The 22,992-nt window shown below is 47.6% G+C and overlaps 1 long non-coding RNA gene across 2 annotated transcripts; it reads right to left on the reverse strand.

Annotated features, from left to right (window-relative positions):
- Positions 1 to 8,786: 8,786 nt before the first annotated feature.
- Positions 8,787 to 17,360, reverse strand: LOC127383073 (uncharacterized). Of its 2 annotated transcripts, none has more exons than XR_007889106.1 (3): positions 17,182 to 17,360; positions 9,430 to 9,541; positions 8,787 to 9,117 (listed from the first exon to the last, which is right to left on the reverse strand). It is a non-coding gene; the product is annotated as an uncharacterized LOC127383073 (long non-coding RNA). The 2 variants fall into 2 exon arrangements; XR_007889107.1 differs by lacking the exon at positions 17,182 to 17,360 and adding an exon at positions 13,044 to 13,967.
- Between the last annotated feature and the right edge of the window lie 5,632 nt (positions 17,361 to 22,992).

Raw genomic sequence — 22,992 nt, forward strand, 5'->3', positions numbered from 1 at the left:
CCTTTGAAAAGAGTACAGAAACCAGAACAGGGTTTTCTCACAGTTTGAAATTATCTCTTGTGAGGCCTCACCTGGAGTACTGTGTCCAGTTCTGGATTCCTCAGCATAAAAAGGATATGGAGCTGTTGGAGCAAGTCCAGAGCAGGGCCGTGAAGATGATCAGAGGGCTGGAGCACCTCTCCTGTGAAGACAGGCTGAGAGAGTTGGGGCTGTTCAGCCTGGAGAAGAGAAGGCTCCAGGGAGACCTTATAGTGGCCTCCCAGTACCTGAAGGGGCTACAGGAAAGCTGGGGAGGAACTTTTTACAAGGGCTTGTAGTGATAGGACAGGGGGTAATGCCTTTAAACTGGAAGAGTTGGACTAGACATGAGGAAGAAATTATTTAGTGTGAGGCTGGTGAGACACTGGAACAGGTTGCCCAGGGACGCTGTGGCTGCTCCCTCCCTGGAAGTGTTCAGGGTCAGGTTGGATGAGGCTTTGAGCAACCTGGTCTAGTGGGAAGTGTCCCTGCCTATGCAGGGGGGTTGGAACTGGATGATCTTTAAGGTGCCTTCCAACCCAAACAATTCTGTGATTCTTTGATTCTATGATCTCTGGACACTAAAGACTTAATTCCATTAGTATCAATGTGCTCCATGCAAACAGGGTCTGTGGCAGTAACACAGAGAGCGCTGTGATAGCAACTGCCCAAGACACAATGTGCTGATAATATGGTCCTCCATAAGGCATGATTGGACCTCCCTCGCTGCCCTGTCCCACATACACAGGATATATGAAACGTGATGGATGATCATGAGCAGCTCTTAAAGTCTGTGGCTTCCTTCTACATGTCCATAAAAGGACTGCAAATACAGACGTACATATGTGCATGCACACCCCATCCTTCATATACTCATGCTGTTTTAAGCCCATCCAACCTGCAGTCATTGCCTTGGGTACTGCCAGTAACTGATGAGATCTTGCTGAAAAGTTCTCTAAGCCTGCCTGTGCTCAGGTTTAACTTGGTGCTAGCCTTTCCCAGCTGAGTCCATAGAGAACACTGCTATTGTGAGGGTCAGAGCCTTCCTGCCATGCCAGCACACGCAAAGGCTGACGTTTCATAAGCTGCCTGCCATCAGGAAGACAAAGTCCTGTTGAGTGGGCATTGGCTCTGCCTTCCCTCACAGATAGTGAGGGATCAGCTGAACTCAAGTTTGGCAGCCTCCCAGAGCATGGCACAAGGCTAGCCAAGCATGTGAAGCAGAGTCATTATCAGTGCCCTGTTCCTAACAAAGTGAAGACATTCACTTTCATCTCAAACTAATATTTGTCCCTGCTTTTTCCAAGCAGAGGAAGAAAGACGCACATTGTGCCAGATCCCCTGCTGTCCTGTGTACCTCCTGATCTGTACCTTGTACAGGGAGGCTACAGGCATGGGAAAACACTTCAACATCCAAATTGAGGAATAACATCCAGCCAAGGTGTGAAGGAGAAACAATAAATAAAGGCTCTTTGTGAACGGGAGAAGACAAAATTACTTAATTCAGTATGTTTTCCCATCACAACAGCTAAGGTTGCTTAGCTAATGAAGCTCAGGTTTGCAAGGGGCAAGTGAAGAAGACGTGTCCATTCCCCTTTGGGAGGAAGAAGGTACTGGCTGCCCAGAGGCACCATCCAGAGATGTGGTATCTCCTCAGTCACCTGTAACACCGGAGGCAGGGAAAGTGAAGTTTTAGGACCTCTCTCAGCATCTTAGTTCTGGTTTAGGTCACAGACCAGTCAGCCTCATGAGTTAGCCAAGATCCTGAGCACCTGAAGGGACTTACTTCTGTTAAGAGTAACTATTTCTGCATGACAGTTACGCCTTTTTATTGTAACTTGACTCTATCTGTGAACCAGATTCACTTGCATTTCTAAGCAAAAAAAAATCCATCTGTAAATGGTGACTTAGATCTAAGCTGAATTATATTACACATTCTGGAGACGCCCTGCTCTTGCTGGGACAGAATATTTTACACAGAACTGTCCTGGAAAACTGCTTGCATGCCTGTTGCCCATGAAGTAGTGGAGATGCTGAGAGTCCACAGAACACTGAGTTGCAAGGTCCTGGTCCTAGGCAAGAAAGACAGGCTGTCTGGTTAGAGAGGGGTGTCTGTTCCTCTCTGAGGGTTAGATTGAGACTCTGACAAGCAGGGAGGTGGGAGGAGATGGGAGAGGCACAGCTCAGGGGGTCACTGTGAACAAGTCCAGGACAACCACCAGCCTGCCCTTGTATCCTCAGGCAGCTGAACTCCAGAGAAACCTTAGTGGGGAAGGCGCCAGAAGGCAGCTTTCTGGGTCAGCTGATTTTGGAAATACAGGACCAAATTGATTTAATGCACTTTGCAGTTAGCTCCTGTTCAGACCCAGTTGGTCACAGCCTTTGCGCTGCTGAGTGAGAGACAGAGAGGAAAAATAAAGGAAAGCTCCCTTATGGGTCACACCAGCACTAAAAAAATAGAAGTAGAAAGCAGGCAGACTACAGACACCAAGAGGTAGGGTACAAAACTAAGCCACAGGTTTTGTCCCCTGAACTGGAGCCATTTTGCATCCAGCCAGCTCAGAGCATAGGCAAGGAGATGGGCTTTCTGCCCCCTCCATGTGGAAATGTGCCCTTGCTTGCTTCAGCAAGAATGAAGCAGTGCAGTGAACCTGAAGAAGGTCAGCCTTTCAACCATGCCTGCTATTCACATCCAGGCCTTCCCCACTCTTTGCAGATATGGGCCCCTTTGTACCATATCCCCACGATGCTGCCTGGAGAAAGGGACGGGGGAGCAGAGTGAAAAAAAGAGTCAGAGATAAAATGGACAACACAGCTGTGAAGTGCTGAGTGTCAGCCCCTTTTCTCACCAGCTTTCCTTTCCTTTAGCAGCCTGGTGAAAACCCTGTGCAAGCCCCTTACAGACCTCTCACACAGCATCAGTGTCCCTGGAGCAGAGGCGGTGTGTGGCAGTGTGGCTGGGGTGGTGTGAGCAGCCAGCAAAGCAGGTGCCTCATCAAAGGGGCTGTGATACCCAGCACCACAATGGGGATGGTGCCCAACATCACAGCCAAGAGGCTACAGCCCAAGTTGGGCAGCCACGTGCAGCCCATGGGGTCCCAGCACAGCGCTGCAGAGGTGTGCAATACATGCAGGGAGTGGGACCGGACCTCACGCTGGGCCTTACATTCAGCCACGCCTGCATTTTAGCAGGCCTGCCAGCCCAGCCAGCCAGCCTGTAGCCAGACCTGGAGCATGCACATTTCTTGGCTCCTCAGTCTACTCCAGACACCCCTCCTGCATCCAGGGGATGAGCAGGGGTGCTGAAGTCCTTTCACAGGGTGCCAGAGAAGCAACAGAGAAAGAGCCAAGGTAAACTCTTGAAGTAAAGCAAGAGCCACCACAAACACATCTGACTGAGCCCAGCAGGAGCAAGTATGTGCTTGATGTTGTCCCTTTAAACAACATTCAGGGAAGCAAGATAAGCCAGCAGCTGGCTCCCAGGAGCCAGGAGTCTTGGCTCCCATTGCTAGGCACTTTGCCTTTTGGCTTTGCCTAGGCCACAGGACTTCTGTCTTTCTGTTTCCCTGCTATTACAGCACGGGGCAAAGGGGAGGGAATCCTTCCACAAGATGTCTGCTCCCTTCAAGAAGAGCAGCAAAGAAACAACTCACTTTGGCACCGGCCAGTGAAGCAAGGAGAGCATAACATCTGTGTCATGTACAGATGCTGCCTGCCAAAGTGCTTGGAGCACAGTTCCTCAGCATTCAAATCCCTGGGGAAATAGACAATGTTGCCCATCTGTTTTCTTCCAGCCACACTCTTCCCATGGAGCTCTGCCTCCATAGGACTGCTCTGCCAGGTGGTGAAAGGTGGAGGCTCTCAGGTATCTTGCCTCCACACAGTAGTTTAAGCACCTGAATGCTACATTATGGATGAGTCAAATACCTAAGAAATCCACCCCACTACCAGCATCTCAGCTACCTACCCCTCAGCCAGAGCCCTCCTGTAGCCTGCAGGCATGTGTGAGCTCTATGGTGGGCTCACCCCATGCATGGTTCCTGGCTCAGCACATGCCCTTCCTGGACCTCCCACCTCTGCCAGGTTTAGTAGTCGCAGAGGAGAGAATATTCCCCATATGTGAAAGGAGCTTCAGAGAGGCTTCACAGCTGAGAAGCCAGACTGGCTCTCTGCTATCACCTCCCAGAGCTAAAGGGACTAGTTATTTCAGCAAAGGGGACTCCATCCTGGGTGACTGGCACCTGCGGATCTCACCTGGAAGCCTCTGTTTTTCCCGGTGTGCCAGTCAAGTGAAACTAGTCATGGATGGATTTTAAAGTACCATATAGTGTCTCACCATCTCTGTCCCAAAGTCTGTTTCCTCATTTGTGCTGCTGCTTGACAGACTGCCAGGGCCTCTGCATCTCATCCAGGAGTTAATATTTTATCTAGAGGTCCAGGGAAGCTCAGTGGAAATTGAGCTATCCTTGAAATGCCAAAGGTAACTTTAAAATATTTCCTTCCGGACTCCAAAATGTTGCTAGTAAAAATGTATTCTCTGATAAGGACATGGCTCTTGGACCCAGACTAACAGCTGGGGAGATTATTTATGGAAATTAGTGCCATAAGTCTCTGTGTTACTTTCACATGTCTTTCCCAGACTTCACCTTTATGGAGACCAAGTGCATCACTCTTGTAGCTCCAGTGGGAGCAGTGCTCCAGCTCAGGAAAGTCTACTCATCCTGAAAAGATTTCTTTGTTCTCATTGCACAGGATAATTTTTGTACCGTGCAGCAGATTTATGTGAGGAACAGTGATGGCACAGGGAATAATGACTCCATTTTGTTTAATAATTAACTCACGCAGTCGCCTGGTGCCACACATTCCAGCAGATGCTGCAAGGCAGTCAGGCTGTGCTGGCTGGAAAGTTAAGCACAAGGTGGACAGTAAGGAAAAAATGATTTGTTCTGCTTACTGATGTTGTGCCCTGACCTGCTGGGGTTTGGCTCTTCCTACCTTCAGCACAGCTCTTTGAAGACTGAAGATTCTGCACATTTTGAATATTTTACAGAAACAACTGACACTGTGGTGTATTACTTCAATAGGGGGCATATAGCAACTATTTCAAAGACCAAAGTCAAACTATATAGCAAGAGTAAGAAAGAAAGCCAAGGGAAATTAATCTCATTGAGTTTTCCAGCTGCCATCAAGAAGCTCTGTCTTGCAACCTGTCACTGTTTGGTTTGCAAACTGCCAGGAGCAGCTTTACAGCTCAGGTCTCAGGAAAATTTGCTGGAAATCTTTTGTCAAACTTTTCTCAAATTTTAATGCTGGTTCCTCACAACCAAACCATTTTCAGGGAGAAGCTGCTTTCAAATAACTTCTCAGTTTGAAATATTGCTGAGGGTGTTCCCTTTCTAGATGTCATAATACTTAGACATTGTTAAAGAAAGAAAAAAAAAGAAAAAAAAAAAGAAAAAAATTAGACCACAGATTTACAACACTCAGTTGTTTGAAAACTGAAGAAAACATTTAAAGGTTACTGAAATAAAATACTTCAAAAAGAGATTTTTCTTCCTAGCAAAATACAAAGTCTTTGAAAAGTGAAAGTATTTAACTTTTTCTCCCAAGTCAAGATATGTGTTTTTTCCTCCCTGAACCTTTGGGAGAGGGTGAATCTGTTTCCTACTCATCTTGGCTTTTAGAGAAGCAGAAAAGGACAAAACAGAAAGGAATTTTGCTGTGGGGAAAAAAAAAAAAAAAAAAAAAATCACGACCAGAATCCTTTACTGGAGTGAGGATGACCTTAAGGCTACCAGTGACACTTGCAGCCACTGCTGAGGCAGCTGCAGCTTGAGCAGCACTTCCCTTCCTGAGCAAACGCCTGAGGTGCCAGCAAGTCCATGCTGTTTGAGACCTGAACTCCGTTCCTATATTTCTGTCTATTTTAAGGCATAGCCCATACGTGGTCCTTTTAGTTCCTCATGGTCAGGAATGTGGCTCCTCCTGGAAACCATCTGCTCAAGGAGACAGCTGGGCTTTTCCTGAGGGCTGAATCTGCACCCTGCAATGCAGCCCCTCCCGGGTGGGTTAGGGTGCCCTGAGCAGCATTGTCAGGGTAAGCACCTCCTTGCAGCAGGTTTCCAGGGTTTCACAACCTCAGTGCTCAGGGCAGACCAGGGAACATGAAAGAGACTTTGGTTCACATGATTCCCAGTCCTCATACATCAAACTATGCTTTGGATTCACCCTGACACCCATATCCCCACCCCCTGCCACCCCCAAGTTTCCTCCGCCCTCTGCACTCATCAGGCCACGGTCCTGCTGATAGCTTGTGCCAGGTGACTGTTTCCACGTCCTGTGAAGGCTGCCAGCCAAGCTTCGCTGCCCTGCCAGTCCAACAGTCTGAAATGACCTTCAAGAGATTGGCTCCAAGGTGAAAAGTACACAAGCAGATTGAAGCTGGTTATTCAGCATCCAGGGATTAGAGCAAATGAGAGGAAACAAAGCTGGTTTGATCGTCTTCTGCAAGACATCATTGTCTAAGAGTCATATCTGCAAGCCCCAAAGCAGAAGCTAAGAAGAGCCAAGGTAACCCAGACTCCAGGGACTGGAGGACTGGCTGGGCTACCACGGGAGAGAACAAGAGCCAGTGAGAAGTGGGACAATATTATTGCAGGCCACGTCTATCTGGTTACTAAACTCTGGAGTACTCTAAAATCTGTATTTTAGCTTTTCTCCTACAGTCAGTCCCAGGGAACTTCTGTATGATGGCATCATCTTTGATTTACAGTGGGAGAGACAACAGTCCAAACCAGGAGTAAACTTTGGTACTGGGCAAAATTCTGTAGAGAACCTTGAAAATCCTTCCCCAACTGAATGTCCTAGTAATGTTCTAGGGGTTCTTGAGAGCCCTGATGCAGATATTATCTGCCCTGTACCACTGAATCATACTATGTTCTTTTACTCACTCCCTAAATGCTACTAGAGCAAACTGGCTGGGGGGACACACAACAGCACATCTGCACCCCAAAATCATAGAATCATAGAATGGTTTGGGTTGGAAGGCACCTTAAAGATTATCTAGTTCCAACCACCCTGCATGGGCAGGGATACCTCCCACTAGACCAGGTTGCTCCAAGCCCCATCCAACTTGCCTTTGAACACTTTCAGAGATGAGGCATCCACAACCTCCTTGGGCAACCTCTTCCAGTGTCTCAACAGCCTCACACTAAAGAATTTCTTCCTAATGTCTAATCTAAATCTATCCTCTTCCAGTTTGAAGCCATTACCCCTCGTTCTATCGCTACATTGCTTGATTCCTTCAGATGAGAGGTGAGAGATCTAGGAAGAGGAGGGTGGGGAGGATCTTAACCCCTGCTTTTGCTTAGCACCACAACATGCCTCCTGCAATGCCTAGTCTGTAAAGGTGGTGTCCAAGCTCAAGTGATAATGAGGGTTTATGGCTCAAATTCTCCCTCTTCAGCCTATGAACAAGCAAACAGTGGCTCCACATTTCCTCCCAGGCCCATCAAGCTTGATGATGTGTGACAAACTCTTTCATTGACTAAAGCCCAACCACTTCCCTCACATGACCTTACATAACTGCTCATCTATTTCGTTAATGAATGGAGCTTGAGAAAATTTCCACTGCCCAAGGCCCTGAGGGGAAAATGCATGAGCACTGTCTCAACCTTCCGTGTGCCAACGTGGGATTTTCCTATGGATTGACTGGGTACAGCGGTATTATTTTTCAATTGCTCTCACTGGTGCCTAAAATGGTAAGCTAACAGCCAGGTGCCATGGAGATAGGGGGAAAAATATCAAAAAGAGCCTGTCTGAGCTAGAGGAAACAGGAGACTCCGTCTGCCAGGAGGAGCAGCAGGGATGTCACTACTGTGCCCAGGGACTGCACCTATTCCCAGGGAAAAAACTAATGTTTGCTCAGCCCAGCGCAGAGCCAAAACACCTCCTGGCCTCTCTCCCCTCCCTGTCACAGATTGAGCAGCACCAGCCTGCTGGTGTCCTGGGGGCCAAACCCAGTCTTGGGGCTGGCAAGCAGCTCTCTCTGCCCCACCACAGTTGGAATGGAGCAGTCTGATGCTGGGCAGAAGTGGAGGAGGATAATATGTACCTGTTGGCTACACTGGCATGTCAAAGGCACACACACCAGCATTTACAGCAGGTAGGAGCCAGGGAGAAGATGGGGATACTACAAGTCCATAATGATGCTTCAGATTTTTCCACTCTAACCACTTCACTGTGGTGCTGCCTGCAACAGAAATGACTTTTACCACAGAAGTGCTTCTGCCAGTGGAAGGCTGGGGAGGGGGAAGTTCTGCCTCTCCCAAAGTGATCTCATGCAAAGGTGCTTGGAAGTTCTGGAGACGTGTGATTTTTCAGAAACACAATTCATGCAGTTCTCCAAGGCTGTACTTTGGAACCAAGGTATTTGTTGGGTGTGCAATGTGGGCTCCCCATGGTGTGAGCGACAAATCTCATGGCCAAAGGGTTTAGGAATGTTGCTGAAGCTAACACCGTAGCTGGGTTGAACTGTGTATATGACAGGACTTCCATGAAGGGTGGAAGTGACAGCACTGAAATACTGGAGGATGCTCCTTTCTCTTCCAATTTATGGGGAGAAAATCCAAATGCAGCCCTAGCCTCTGTAATGCCTGGTCCATGTGCAATGATAAGTAAATATTTAACTGCAGGAAGAACATTCCCTCCCAGAGACTGAGCAGCCAAGTTAATCAGTTCCAGACTATATTTAAGTCATGGGTGTCAAGAGGACAATACAAGTTCAAAACCTTGAGGATGTTCAAAGTCTTCCATGCCTGGGCAGTTGCTGTATCCCTCCTGGGATGCTAAAAAGGACAATCTTTTCACCTGCTGAGAAAGCAGGGTGATTATTCACTCAAGGATATGCTTTGCAGAGAGGGGGAAGGGCTGGAGGTGTGGCAAATGGGGGTTTTGAAGATCCTCCTCTTCCATCCAGGTGGTGCTTCACGACCTTGGGAACAGAGGCTGCTGCAGCAGATGGGCTGGGCCAGGAAAGCCCTCAGGCAGGTATGGAGATGTTCCCTGTCCTGGCAGCACACCGGATGTTCACCTGCAGGGCTGATGACAGAAGTTGTCACTGGTAGTAGTTCACAGGCTTTGGAAGGTACCCAGTCTCTGCCAGACCCTCCTTTTACACAACATACTCCTAGTTTTCTTTTACTCCAGTATATTTAACTTGTCCTCCTCTGTCTCTTCCTCATAAAGCCAGTCAGTTCCTTTCAGAAATTATGCAGTGGAGAAAAGGTTGTTAGTACTCATCTCTATAATAAAACAAGCACATCCAGACATTATGTAGTTAATATTTTCTTATGTCCTGAGGGCTTGCACAATGCTCTGGAACCTTGGAAAGAGGCTTAGCTGTCAGCATACCTTCTCCTATCTGCATCAGTAGCTGACCAGCTGGTGAGTTGGGGTCCTGGCTGCTCTTGCTCTTGTCATTCACCTTTGACTTCTGCTGGTGCTTCAGAGTAGAGCTGTCTCTCTGTGGAGAAAAAACACTCCAAGAATGTTTCTCTTTAGACACATCTCTCCTCTGGTGTGTCCTCCACAAAACCCCCTGAGTTTCAAGGTAAATCCTTGCAGTCCCCTGTACCAAACAACACTATTCTTTCCTCTAGAGGCCATTTTACTCAAAAGGACATAATTGAAAGTTGGGAGGAGAAAGGATGGAAGAGATTCAGTGTCCAAGTCTACTTGGATGACACTGCATCTCTTAAGTACTTCAGCCACAGCACTTGACATTTACTATTTGGGGTATTTTTTTGTTAACAATCAAAAGAGTCAAATATTTTACCATGAAACTGAAACCTCTGTGTATTGTTCAAAGCTTTATTCCTCCTAGAGGAATGACAAATCATAAGCTGTAGCGGTAAATTGAATTTTGCCTACAAAATAAAAAAGCAAAAGTCTGTGTTGCTGTTTTTCACTTTGGATTTAAATCCTCTGGAGTGAACAGCCCTCGCCAGGCACTGTGTAAATTTTTTTTCCTAAAATAAGATGACAGGGGTCAGGGGCCCAAGCTAAGCTGATTAGCACAGCTAAAGCTGTATCACATTGCCACAGCGGGGTCATATGATTGATCACTGGGCTAAATATTTAGGAAGCTTCCCAGGGAAGGGGAACAGATGAGACATAGAAGTCAGGGAAAACGGGCAGCTGAGGTGTAGCTAAGGGAGGGTCTGATACCGTTCGCCTGTTGTAATGCAGGTCAAAAAATCAGGGGTGCCTTGGCTCTGAGTTACACCTCCCATCAGCTTCCCCACGGAACACGTGTTCTGCTTCACAGCCCCAGGACTCCAGATCATGCAGCATTTTCAGCAGGCAGGACAGGGAGACACTGAGGCAGCCCATGTCCCTCTGCAGCCACATGCCACCCTCCCACCACGCCTTGCTGGCACCAGACAGCCCCGCTCCCCTCTCCCAGCAGCGAGGGACAGCCCCGTGCCCGCTGCAGACGGGCAGCATGCCCGCCAGCAGGTCAAACGGGCTCTCTGGGGGCATTACACCCTCTGTGAAGGGCAGGCAGTTTGGCGGGGGCTCTCAGCAGCCCCCAAGCCCTGCCTGCATGGGAGTTGTTGGGGGGGGAGTGGCACCAGCTACACCCCTTGACCTTTCCCCACCACCACACTCCTGCGGTAGTGAAGGTGGAGAGGAAACAAGCTGTGCCAAAGTAAATGCTCGTTTGCATCTACAGCAAGCACCTCCTGGAGTAACCTGGGGGAGTCTTCTTCCTCTCCTCCCTCTAGCGTAGCTGCTTGAGGAGCTAAACAGCACTCTCAGACTGGCATCCAGCTTGACTTAGACCCCCAGCCCTCCTCTGGGGCCAGACTGTGCCCCCTGCTCCACCGGGACTCAGTTAGGGGGGTGCTGACTGACCTCAGGGGCTTTGCCCCCTCCACAGCAACAGCAGCAGTCCTTCCCCCACTGGTGGGGTCTGCCAGGTGGCCTCCCTTCTTCACAGGTGGACCACCAGCTCGTGGAGGCTCCCTTCCCTTCCAGTCCCCAGAGAGACCACCGAGGCACCAACTCAGGACCAAGAGGACCCCTCCAAGACGGTGCCAGCCCTGAGATGGCCCCTGCTGGCAGGCCCAGGAAGGGGAAGTAGCCCCCAATCCTCCTCTGCTGCCCCACAGTTCTGCAGGGAATCGGAGAGGCCTCTGGACCCCCCTTTTTCTTCCACAAATGAGGGGAAACACCCTGGGCTTGAACCCAGCCTTTCGTAGGCACGGCCAGGGCCTCGCTCAGCTGCCGACCCACTTGCACCCAGAGCCGTGACACGAAAAGTTTCCTGAGCTCCCTCCACAACTAACGGCAGCCGAAATGGGAGGTGGGAGGGCTGAGGGAGCGCTGAGGGGCAGCCGGGAGGGAGTCACGGCCCCAGTGACCCCCCTGGGGCCCCCCTGCAGCACCCGGGAAGCCTCCTCTCTCCTGCCTGGGTCCTGGGCGGCCGACAGGCACGGGAGCGAAGGCGAGGCCTGGGGATCGAAAAGGATAAACACGAAGGCAAGGAGGGGGTGAGTAATGGAAAGTGAGCGTGCAGTCGTCCTGGAGAACCTGTATGATTAGACAGGTGCCAGCGCCAGCTGCCACCTGCCCTGGCGGGGGGGCCTGGGGGGCTTTCCACACAAGCAGCGTTTTTAGAAGCCTTTCCCCCCGGTGGTTAAAAAAGAAGCCACCAGAAGTTAACCTTCTCCTTTAACCGCAGTCCCAGCAGCTCTCACTTCTTCACTCTGTTTGTGTGTTTCCTGCCTTGTTGCAGACCGAGGTTGTTTGCCAGAAAATAAGACAAAGGCTCGTTGCTGCCAGAATCTGCCCTCCAATAACAAGGAATTGCAGTAAGTGGGCAAGTAGGGACACACAGAGCTGCACACAGAGAGGAAGAGAATAGCTCCTATTATTTTGGTAAGTTGCTGTTGACTTTGAGGCAGGACTCCCAGGGAAAGGTAACAGCTGGTGTTAGACAAATGATACAGCTAGAAAAAACAGAGGAGCTTTTAGACACATGAATCCTTCTCCTGAGCTGAAGCAAAAGGCTGTAAACGTCAGACTGGAAATGTTTCCTCCAAGCCTCTCTTTTCTTTCTTCAGGGAAAAATGAGGCTCCAGAGGGAATTAACTTGCCCCCCTGGGGAAGCAGCAAGACAGAGGCACGACTGGATCCCTAATCCTAGCTCTACTGTGGTGAGAAGGTGCTTCCCCACCTGCAGAAGCCATTGCTGTTGCAACGCAAACAAGTCCTGTTACGGTACTGCAACAGCACTCCTAGTACTGGTGAGGCACCAGCAGATGCTTTGCCCCACTGCATCGCTGCACACAAGCAGTTTGCAAGTGCCACTCAGATCCAGCCTTGTAATGTTGAGCTGGGATCAACATTGACTCCAGACACTTCAGGTCACCTCATGCAACTGCTCAGCTGAGCCTTCACTGTAAACATTTTGTGTGTTTTAAAAAAAAAAAAAAAAATAATCCAAAAAACCAAAAAGGAACAGTTTTCAGGCCCTGGGGAGAAGTACCAGTGTTGAGCAGAGCTCAGGAACTTCATCAGCACTAAAAGAAGCAGGTGAGTTAGATGAGGCACAGCACAAAGACACTGATGGGCTGTGACGTGATGATGGACAGTAAAGAAGACTATGCTCTGCCAAGTTACAGGGTCAAGCAGCAATAGCATATCAATTAATGGTGTTAAGGTTGCCACAAGACCTGTCTCAGGTGCAGCAGACAGTTTGCATGGCGTTCTGGGATCTCTGTGTCTGCTTTAGGCCAGATTTGAACTGCAGCACCATTTGGACTCAGGCAGATGCCTTGGCTTTGATACTGCACAGTGGGATTTGCACAGAAGACTGCATTAAGTACAATCACAGAGTTTTGTAGGAGAAACCTGGCCTGTAGGCAACAGACTCTATCCCTGTGACTGGTGCTCAGCTGTGCAATATCCTGTTGCATGGCATGGACATTTTCCGACTTGTAGTTTCAGGCCTTCCTTACCCTCTGCTTTCACCCTGTTGCAGAACTCCAGAGATGTTCCTCCAGCAACAACACTGTTTTGTTCAGGAGAGAAAAACCCAAGGCCAATCAACCCTGCAATCAACAAACAGGTGCCTCAGTTAGCAACAAAAGAAGGAGCATCAATAATGGAGAGGGCAGGGAGAGATAGAGATGCAACGAAGTGGAGAGAAGGAAGCCAATCAACCTAATGAAATAAGGCGCAAGGTTAGTGAAGGGCTATTTATAGACTCTGACTGGTTCAGCCCTGTGCACTTAGAGGCTGGTTCAAACTGGCTCCTTAACAGCAGTAATAATCATTACAGAAAAGAAAGAAAAAAAAAAAGTGAAAGCTTGGAAAATTCACTGCCGGAGGTAAAGCTTTAGAGCCAGGGCTGGCTGGAGTCAGAAGTAACTGCATTACTGAGAGATTGAAAGGTTAATAGGAAACCAGCTGACACTGAAAGGGAACAATTAGAGAGGTTAAGGGGCTTAATATTAGATTAATGGTTGCCTGGAGGAGCAAAAGCAGAGATTTCAGGAGAATGGGAGAATCATGTGCAGAAGGCTGTTTTTTCATGGATGAGGAGCCCCAGGTCTGCTCCTGCCACTCCCTGGAAGAAAGTGGCTCTGCCAGTCTTTGCCAGTCTTGCTCAGTCTCCAGTTTCCATCTCTCTTCCTCCTGTCCCATCTGTTTGTCTTCAAGTCCCTTTGGGTTTGCCCTCCTCTCTTAAGCGCTCTGTGGTCTTGTCTTAGTGTCTTCCTTGTGTTCCTCCTCCATCCTCCCACTGACTCCTTAAAGGTCATAATAATGAAATTATGCTTAGCATTCTCATGGCCCTTTCATTCCCCTTCAGCATGCTGCTCTCCAGAGACAGGGGTGGTGGGGATGGACACTTTCATCTGCATTGTCTTTAACCAGGAGTCAAAGCTTAAAAGAAAAAAAAAAAAGTTGACAAACATCAGATTACAGGCCCGTTCCGCAGCAAATTCTCCTCAATTAGATGGACAAGACTGACACTGGTGAGCTCCCTGACTACCAGCAGCCATTTTAAAAGACTATTCATCAGGAAGATGTTGGACATACTGCAGAGAGTACTGATTTAGCAAGACAGGAACTGGCATGGAGCGATGGCATTAACAAACTTGAAAGGGGGTGGAAGATGCTAAGGAGGGGACATTCAGTACATGAAATGCAGTTGTACCAGATGTAGAGCCATGAGTATGCTGCTGCTGTGTGTCCTGCTGAAAGGACAGAAGGTTAAAACATGCCTCTTACAGGAAGACAACTAAAGAAAGGAGGATATTCTGTAGCTCAGAGGTGCTAAAACCTTGTGCTTCAGAGAGGAGGTAAGTTGTTCTCCCTTCCCCCGCAGTACAAGATGAGTAGCAAAGGATTTGGGATGGACTTGCTGCGTCTGTACAGTGCAGACTCCCCAGCCATAACCTGACCTGTCCCATTTCCCCATGGTCCCCAGGGCTGCCAAAATAGTCAGTCCTCTGAGAGTCCCTGAAGGACTCCTAAGACCCAGGGGAGAAACTCTCCCCTCCTGCACCACCCACGGCTGCCACACTTAAGGATCTTTCCAAACATACATGGTCCTCCCACAGGACAGGGAGAGCTTTCCCTGAGCGCCTGGCCCTTGACAGCTGCTTGTGGACTCAAACGAGCAAGCTGGCTGGATCCATCCATATCTTACACTGCTTCCCACAGCACAGCCTCCTCTCTGGAAAAACTCCCTGGCAAGATTAGAGAGCAATGCACTCGGCACTTCCTTCTAGGGCTGCAAAAGCCAGGCTGGGACTCCGACACTGTGCAGGCACCTGACAAAAAAGTTTCCTCACTTGTGGTTATGACAGTGAAAGCCCCAGCCTGGATGAGTTGTGGTCCTTTGTGGCATATTAGCTCCAAAAGACTTGAGATGCAGTGCTCTGGCTTAATGCAACCTATGGAGGTCACCCATGACTTCCCAAGGAAAGATCAAGGAGGCTCTTGCTGACATCAGAGGGCAACTCAAGCTGTTTTCTACTTATATCCATGACAGCTGAACACAGACTTCTTACCAGCCGGGACACTGCTGGTTGATAGAAAGACCAGAAAGATGGCTGGAGAAGTATTTGCTTGATGTGTTATTCCTCAGGTCTCTCTGCTTAAAAGCAAAGAGCCTGAAGGGACAGGGTCTTCCTCCCACCTTCCAGCCCTACATAGGAGCATTTCCCAGGTCTAACATTAACCTCCCTCCTGTGCCTGGCCAGCCACCTCCCTGGAGCTGCATCCCTGTTTCAGAAGATCTGATATCCTTGCAGTGCTGACCTCTGCCAGAGCCTGAGGGTACCCATCACCTCCAGGCTGCAGTGCCCCAGAGTCAAAAGCACATTTCAGCAAAGAAGTGCTGTACAAACAGTCATTAATCCTCAAGCCACCCCTAGGAGCCAGGCCTATAATTATTCGGCTTGCCATTTATCTCTGGAACTCACTGTGCCTGTTCCCCCAGCCTAGGGATGAAGGAAGGTAAAACAATACCTACCATTTCATAACAAATTGCAAATTAAATTCACTGCAGCTCTGCTGTTAAGGGAAACGTTACCTTTTCTATAATCACCTCCTGCAGGCAAAAGCCTGAGAAAATGTAACAACAGCTATTCTTTAACAGTTAGGTAAAGTTTGACCAAAAAATTTAAGTGATCAACTCCTAGTGAGACAGCCAACAAGTGGTAGTGATTTCCAAGTGCAGAAATCAGGAATCCTCCTGGTTTCTTGTTTTATCAGCTGAATTATCTTTCCTCCAGCCCCCAGGCCCTTTAAAAATGACCAGCAAAGGAAAAGCAATGCCACTTTATGCCCTTTATGTGCCTTTGTAACAGATTAAGGAGCCTGTAGGATTTTAGTCCAAGGGAAAAAGATTAAGCGTTTTTCCACTTGTTTTCTTACATTAGAAATGCAGGTCTTTGGGAGCCTAAAAGTCTCCAGTCTGTCTAGCCTAGATCATGACAAAACCAGGAACAAATGAAAGAGGGCAAGAACGGGGCAGAGGAGAGGAGAGGGGAGGGGAAAGTGAGCCAAACTCATGAAGTGCTGTTTGCAAGCAACAACTGCATAAACACAGTAACACAATGACGCACAAAATATAAGCAAGAAATTATGTGCTCTTTAAGAGTTAACTCTCCTGCAGCTCCAGCCAGGGTGTGAGAACCCACAGAAGTCAAACTCTGAGGACTTCAGGAGATCCACATGAGAAGAAGATAAAGAGGAAAAAGGAAAGGATCTTTTTTCTTGTCTTCTCAAACGGAAGCAGTAAGTGGCATGAGATCTCAAATAAGACAGACCCAACCTACAGGAATGGGAAGGACTAAGCAACAAGAGCAGAGCAATGGCTGTCTTTTTTGTGCCTCCTGTGTTGGCCAGGCTCATGCAGAGGAATCCCTGGAGAGGAGATGCTGAAGGGAAGAAGCACGGGGATGGGTGGGGTAAACGAACAATACAAAAGGCAATTACAATGTGAAGCGGAGGTGAAGAAAGCAGCAGAAGGACAGGGCTGGAGCAAATGTCAGCACACAGAGGAAATGGTCCCACTCCAGTCCAGAGAGCAGAAAGGTCACTCAAATTGGCTTCTAGCTGACAGAGCTGTCCCTTCTCTGCCCTCTTCCTACAACTCTCTCCCCTACCTGTTCCAGGGGGGCAGCAGGAGCCCCTCTCTGTTCTAGGCTCAGAAGGTGGTAAGGAAGAATTTCAGTCTGTTCTAATTGTACTGGTTTAAACTATTTGTGCTGCTGGGAGATTCAATTACAGCTAGTCTGCAACATGGAGGCTTTGGACTGCTTTTATAGTCTGGGGTTGAAACCTGCATGAGCAGAGGGTGGAAGGAAGGGGTAAGGGGGCTGCAGCTGTTCTAAAGAAGTGCACTAGAACAGGTTGAATCTGTATGTAGCTGAGATGCAAGCAGAGTAAGTTTGCACAGCGGCACTTGGTTGCAAGTCACTGGGCACTCTGAGGGCTAAAATCCAGTTCAGTAAGCAAAAGCCTTTCCCTAGGAAACGTATTTTCCCAGGTCTTTGAAAATCCACTAAGGTAGCTTGTCCAGAAACCTCCAAGCACAGAGCATTAAATAATAATTGCTAAAACTACCTCCCTCCTGATTACCTGGCAGTAACGCTTCATTGCTAGATCTAGGTGTGCTGAAGCCCCAGAGAACTCCAAGAACTGCCTGCAGTCACCAAGTGCAAATCTTGTTGGTAATCCCTTCCTTGTGTCAGCAGGCAGGTGAACATACTCTTATCTCTCATGACCCCTCGGGACACGCTGGAGCTTTCCAGCGCAAACTGGTTCCGTGATCTACGGCCGCACCGCTCCCCTGCAGAACGCAGCTGGCAGGGAGGGCGAGGAGCTCTTTGCCCAGCAGATGCCAAAGCAGCCAAGCAATTCCTGGTGCTCGAGCGGTGCCTGCTGGCCGGTCGCATCAGAAGCCCACGGAGGATGAACTTGCCGTCGAGTTCAGGAGCACACTGCTAAGGAAGAGCTGCGTGTCCAGCTCCACCTGCCGGGGAGCTGGCATCCGAGCTCCCACCGGCTGCAAGCAAGATGTCCCAGGTCTGCGGCTCAGTCCGGTGTTTGTTTCCTTTCGACCTCCAGCCCTGTGCGGTTTCTTGTCTTTCTTTACTCTTTAAAGTTTGATGATTTTTTAAGCCAACCACAAGGTAATAGATTATCACTTTGGTGTGACAGATGCAGTTTGGAAAATGCAATTTCAATAATGCAATTACCCTGTGAAAATTCAGATTCTGGGTAGTGTCACCCCAGCAAACTCCTTAACCTGTCTAATGTTGGATGCTAAGAACACCTCAAATCACTGAGAGCTTTTGCAAAGCCTGACATTTTTACATACGTTTTACTTACAGAAACATGTTCAAATTACCAATAATACCTCTGCTACACAAACTGGGTGGAATGGGTGCCAAAACCACTGTCTTTCTGCTTGTCCTTATGGTGTGCCAGGAGACAGAAATGATTTATAGGTGAAACAGTTCTTGTCACAGAGGCAATGTCTTGGATGCTCACAAAATGAAGAATTAAAAAAAAAAGAAAAAAGAAAAAAGAAAATATGAAATTACAAAGAAATAATCTTCAGAAATACAGCATAACACTCTTATACCACCTCTACAGATGTATAACAATGCATTATCATTGACTTAATCATCCTAAGCACCAGGATCTGAAGACAATTTAGATATGAACAAAAGAAAACAGGTTATATCATGTAGTTCCTGAATTTACATTATGAAAGAAAATAGGGCTCCATCAGAAGACTGGGATTATGTCCCCCTGAACCTACAGCTCTTCTAAGCAACACCACACATTTATCCAGACATAAGCACATACACAGACAGAGCCTTGCTCCTAAGGCAAGAGTTTGAAATGGATAAGACTGATAATGGCAAAGGGATGCATCCATCCTCATGGGTCTTCCAGGGGCTGAAAAGGCACAGCAAACTCTCTTCAACCCCTGTTTTCTCACTGATGGCAGGTGATGCCATGTTAGGCAGCCTCAGGTAGAGACTTCCCATTGTTTACATTTGTTTGCTATTTTGCCATACTGTCAGGCTGACATTTTATACCCTCAGCATAAACAGGACAGATGTCTGTGGGAGGTGGGCAGGCAGACAAAATCAATGGTAAGGCTGTTAAACGCCTTTCTGAAGAACTGGATGTTATCTGTATTGCTGTTTGAGGTCCTCCGTGCTGTACATACACCCAAACATTCAGCTGAATACATATTTAAGGTAGACATTGGCCAAGTGTCTGTGTTGGCCCAGCAGCTGCACAGATTTTAACCATCCTGCTGTTGGCAGTAGATGAAAGCACCTCTCTCCCCCCATCCACTCCAGCACAATTCAGTGGAGAGTGCTACACCAAGGGAAAACAGAGCCCTAATACTTCACAGCCCAGCACAAGCACTGATCTACTGGCAAGTACTGTAGCAACACAAACCCTTTCTACTCTAAAAGATCCAGAACACTAAAAGGCTAATAATTTACCACTTCAGCATACTTCCCTCTCCTGTAAAAGCAGTGCACAATAAACAGCTGCACACTCAGCCCTGCACATGGGTGGAACATAATCATCTGCAGACACACAAAGCACAAAGTTTCCAGAAAATATTGGGTTTTACCTAACAAGGCAAATGACCAGCTTGTACTCACTTATAAACAACTTGTCTCCTGGATGCTCCTTCTACTTCTAGCAGAAGGGGAGGACGAAAGTTCAGGGAAACCCGTCTTCTTTGCTACCTAAACATGGAGTTTCACCCAAACAGAACTAATACATGAATTGCCATGCTGAAGTTGTTTGTGCATTCCCTGTTTCCCCAGGTGTGCAGTAGCTTGTAGCTGAAGGTGATTTGAGCTCTGTCTTAACCATATGAGGGCCTCCAGACTACCCCAGCATGCAGGAAAGCCAAGACTTAGTCATGTACACTCCCTGATCAGTGAACCCAACCCACAGACTTGCTCATAATTTCACTGTGTGTCCGTTTGTCCATCTGTAAAAAGAGGACCACACCACCATCTGCCTTACAGAGTAGAAAATTTGTTTATGAAATGGTCAGATGCTATGGCGTGAACATTGTAACTCATACACATCTGAAGAAAAGTGACTTTCAAATACATCTTTGATTCTGCCGAAGAGAGAACACCAGGGGGCTTCACAAAGTTAATGGAAAAAAATTAAATTAAATGTTGAAGCAGGATCCATTCACTACCAGCGACAGGAGTCTGCGGAAAATACAAGTCCATTTTCAGATTGCATTAAGTACAGGGGAATAAGGGAAGATTGTGCAGAAAAATCTTGAATTCAGCATTCTCTGATCTTACGGTCTTTCATTTTGTCACTACAATGAACTTCTGTCAATGGTTTATTTGGCTCCAGAAACAGAGAAGTGAAAACAACCAGATGATAAATAATTATCAATACGGTGCGCATTACTTATGATTACGATGTTTCAGTGCACCATTTACTTGTTGCCAGTATGACACCATAGTGATTAGAAAAAGCATATTGAATGAGTTCTGGTTGAAATACTGCAGAATTGAACCAGAGGACTTCCACGTGACAGCCAAATAACAGTAAACAGTCTGGCTGCATTCCATCCACTGACATATTTGAGGAATCATGTAACAGTGCTATTATTTCCTGTGACCTTTTTTCCTGCTAGATTGGGTACAGGAACCAAGCAGGTCCACACCCACTAGAAGCCGGCAAAACTTTTCTGAGAACACTGGAGTGCTTCAGAGCAGATGGAATTTAGCAACCATGCAAGGACACTGAGCAAGAAAACTCTGCATGGAGCCTGCTCTGCTCCTCAGTGGAAAAAATCTGCAACCCTGGTAAATTTTTTCTCCTCCTGCTGTTGAGGGGGAAGAGAAAAGCGGTGGACATGGGAAGCAGAAGGGTTCTCAGAGCCCAGCACACTGCACAGGACACTAGCAGTCCATGTGTAATGGGAAATGTGACCCACAGCATGGCTGGGTCACAACATCTTTTTACAAGGAAACAAGTCCCCACCCCTATGGGCTGGCCTTCAGCTGTAAAGGCCTTCAACCTCCAGGTCCCACAGCCAGTCCCTTATGGATTTCTTCTCAAATCCAAACTTTGGCCCACCCTACCTGCTGGCCTTGTGTTACCCTAAATCATGATACTGCTGAGATCATTTCCCCCAAGGGTCCAGGCCCCTCTTTCTGATGTTCGAAAAACCATATAAAATGTTGCATGTCTTAGCCAAGTTTCGATTACTCTAGGAAAAAGAAATAAATTATTGGCCCTTGAAAACACTTGCAACAAGCCACCCCACAGGGGAAGCCACCCCCATGCTCAGCAAATGCCCTTTGTCTAAGTTAAGTGGGCAGCAACCTGCCTAAAGCTCTCAAAGCAAAACAGCTAATCCATAAGTGATTCATCTTCAGAAGCCTTTTTCTCTCACTCCAAATCGATGGCTTTCCTTAGTAAACTTCCCTCTCCACACAGCAGAGGGAACCTGGGAATAAACCCGTGCACTGCCGAGCAAGTCCTACCCCAGCAGAGCAGCACTGCTGGGACGGGACATGCAGAAGCTTCTGCCCTCTTTTTCAAATGTTATCTCCTTGGGACTAGTCCTGTGGTTTCAGTGACAGACAGCATCCCCACCAAGAACATTCCTTAATTTGTTTAGTTAAATTAGTAATTTAGGTTAGTCTAACATTCACTTAAAGTTGAGAACTGTGAGAAACGTTTGTCGCACCAATGAACAGGCCCACACAGATCCTTCAGCGAAGCACAGTTTATTTACACTCTTGCAAGAATGGGTGACCTAAACAAGTAGGCACAACCATAGGAAGGTGAATAACTGTTTATATTCCCTATTCCCAATGCAAAGTTCCCTCCCCCGTTTCCCCACTGGCTGGGTAGTTCAGGGTTTACAGCCTATCCGACACTTCTAATGATCCTGTAAGTTTCCTGCCCCTGTTTACACATTCCATTCTAGCAGTTTACTTTTTACCTTTAAAGGTATAATTTTGACCTTTCTTGCCCCTTAGGCTGTCTTCCCAATTACCAAAATGATCTATACCTAGTGGTGTCATCCTGCCCCTAGGAGCAAGATAGAAGTGGCTTTGTTCAGTCTTATCTTGGGCCATAAATCCTGCTCCATGTTTGGATCCCCCAGATGGAGCTCAATTAAGTCCCTCAGTTTCTTGGACCATAAACCACCCCAGGTGTCATTGGAACGTGCAGATATCTCACTTCTCTCAAACAAACTATTATATTCCTAACACTAGGGTATATATATATATATAAACAAACCCAACACTATGTTTCTAACACTCGGATGCAAAAACAACACTACATTTCATTTCTAACAGAACTTGTAACTGGAAGTGAAACCTCTGAACATCTCAACCAGAACTGGCAGGGAAATTCTGGTATCAAGGGAAAGGCATGGCTTCTCTGCTGCCAGGACTATAAGACACAGCCTCTTGCAGCTTAAAGCAAGCATTTCAATATATGATTCTGGGACAAATTTACCCTTGGAGCCCTGAAACCAATCTATTTTGTAGCACTGTACACAGAAAATTCTAGATTATATTTGCACTTACCTCCAGCTACCATTCTTCACTCAGCTCCCCTCCAATACTGGTCCAACTCTGCATTCTCTTCTCTACACTGTCATCCAGGAACAGAACAAGCATCTAAAAGACACACTCCAAGAGCACTGAATCCCCCAATAAAGAGGAATGGCAAACAAGCACAATCAGGTATGACGGAAGAGGAAGAAGTCTAAGTGGGAAACAAACTTGAGCTTTATAAGGCTAGGAATGTTATTTTCTAGGTAAAGAGGCACAGTTCAACTCTCTAACTGCTAGAAAAAATTGTTAAGTTTCGGGATTCACAGGCCCATCCTCAAATATACAACAGGGATTAGCATAAGCTGCATTATACCCAACTTTTGACTCGTTTTATATTTGGGTAGTATTTAACTTGGCAAAATAGAAACTTAGATATGCCCTTTGGCGTAGGATATACTGATTTCTCCCATGGCTGCACTAGTTAAGCCACAGAGGCCCACATGGTGCCTCGCAGTCAGCTGTACTCACCACCTTTTAAGCAGGAAAGTCCCCTTGAAGTCAACCCTAAGGCAAAACTCCTCAGAATTTTGTTCACGTGCTCATTAAGGCCGTAGAAACACTTCAGGCCCTTGTGCCACAGCTCAGACTGCACCCAGAGACAGCGGGAGCACACAGGCTCACCTCCCCCTTCCTGCTTTGGATGTTAGTAAACTAACCTGCTACTGCTTGAAAAGCACTGCAAACTTGTGCTCCAGCAGCAGCCTGCCAGGTGTTACCAGCCCCTGGTTTTAAGGTATAGACACAAGTCTGCTCAAAAGGCAACCATGCCACCTGTTGGTGTTCCTGCTGTCCCCAGCTT

Source organism: Apus apus, chromosome 1 (assembly GCF_020740795.1).
Source record: "Apus apus isolate bApuApu2 chromosome 1, bApuApu2.pri.cur, whole genome shotgun sequence".
NCBI lineage: Eukaryota > Metazoa > Chordata > Aves > Apodiformes > Apodidae > Apus > Apus apus.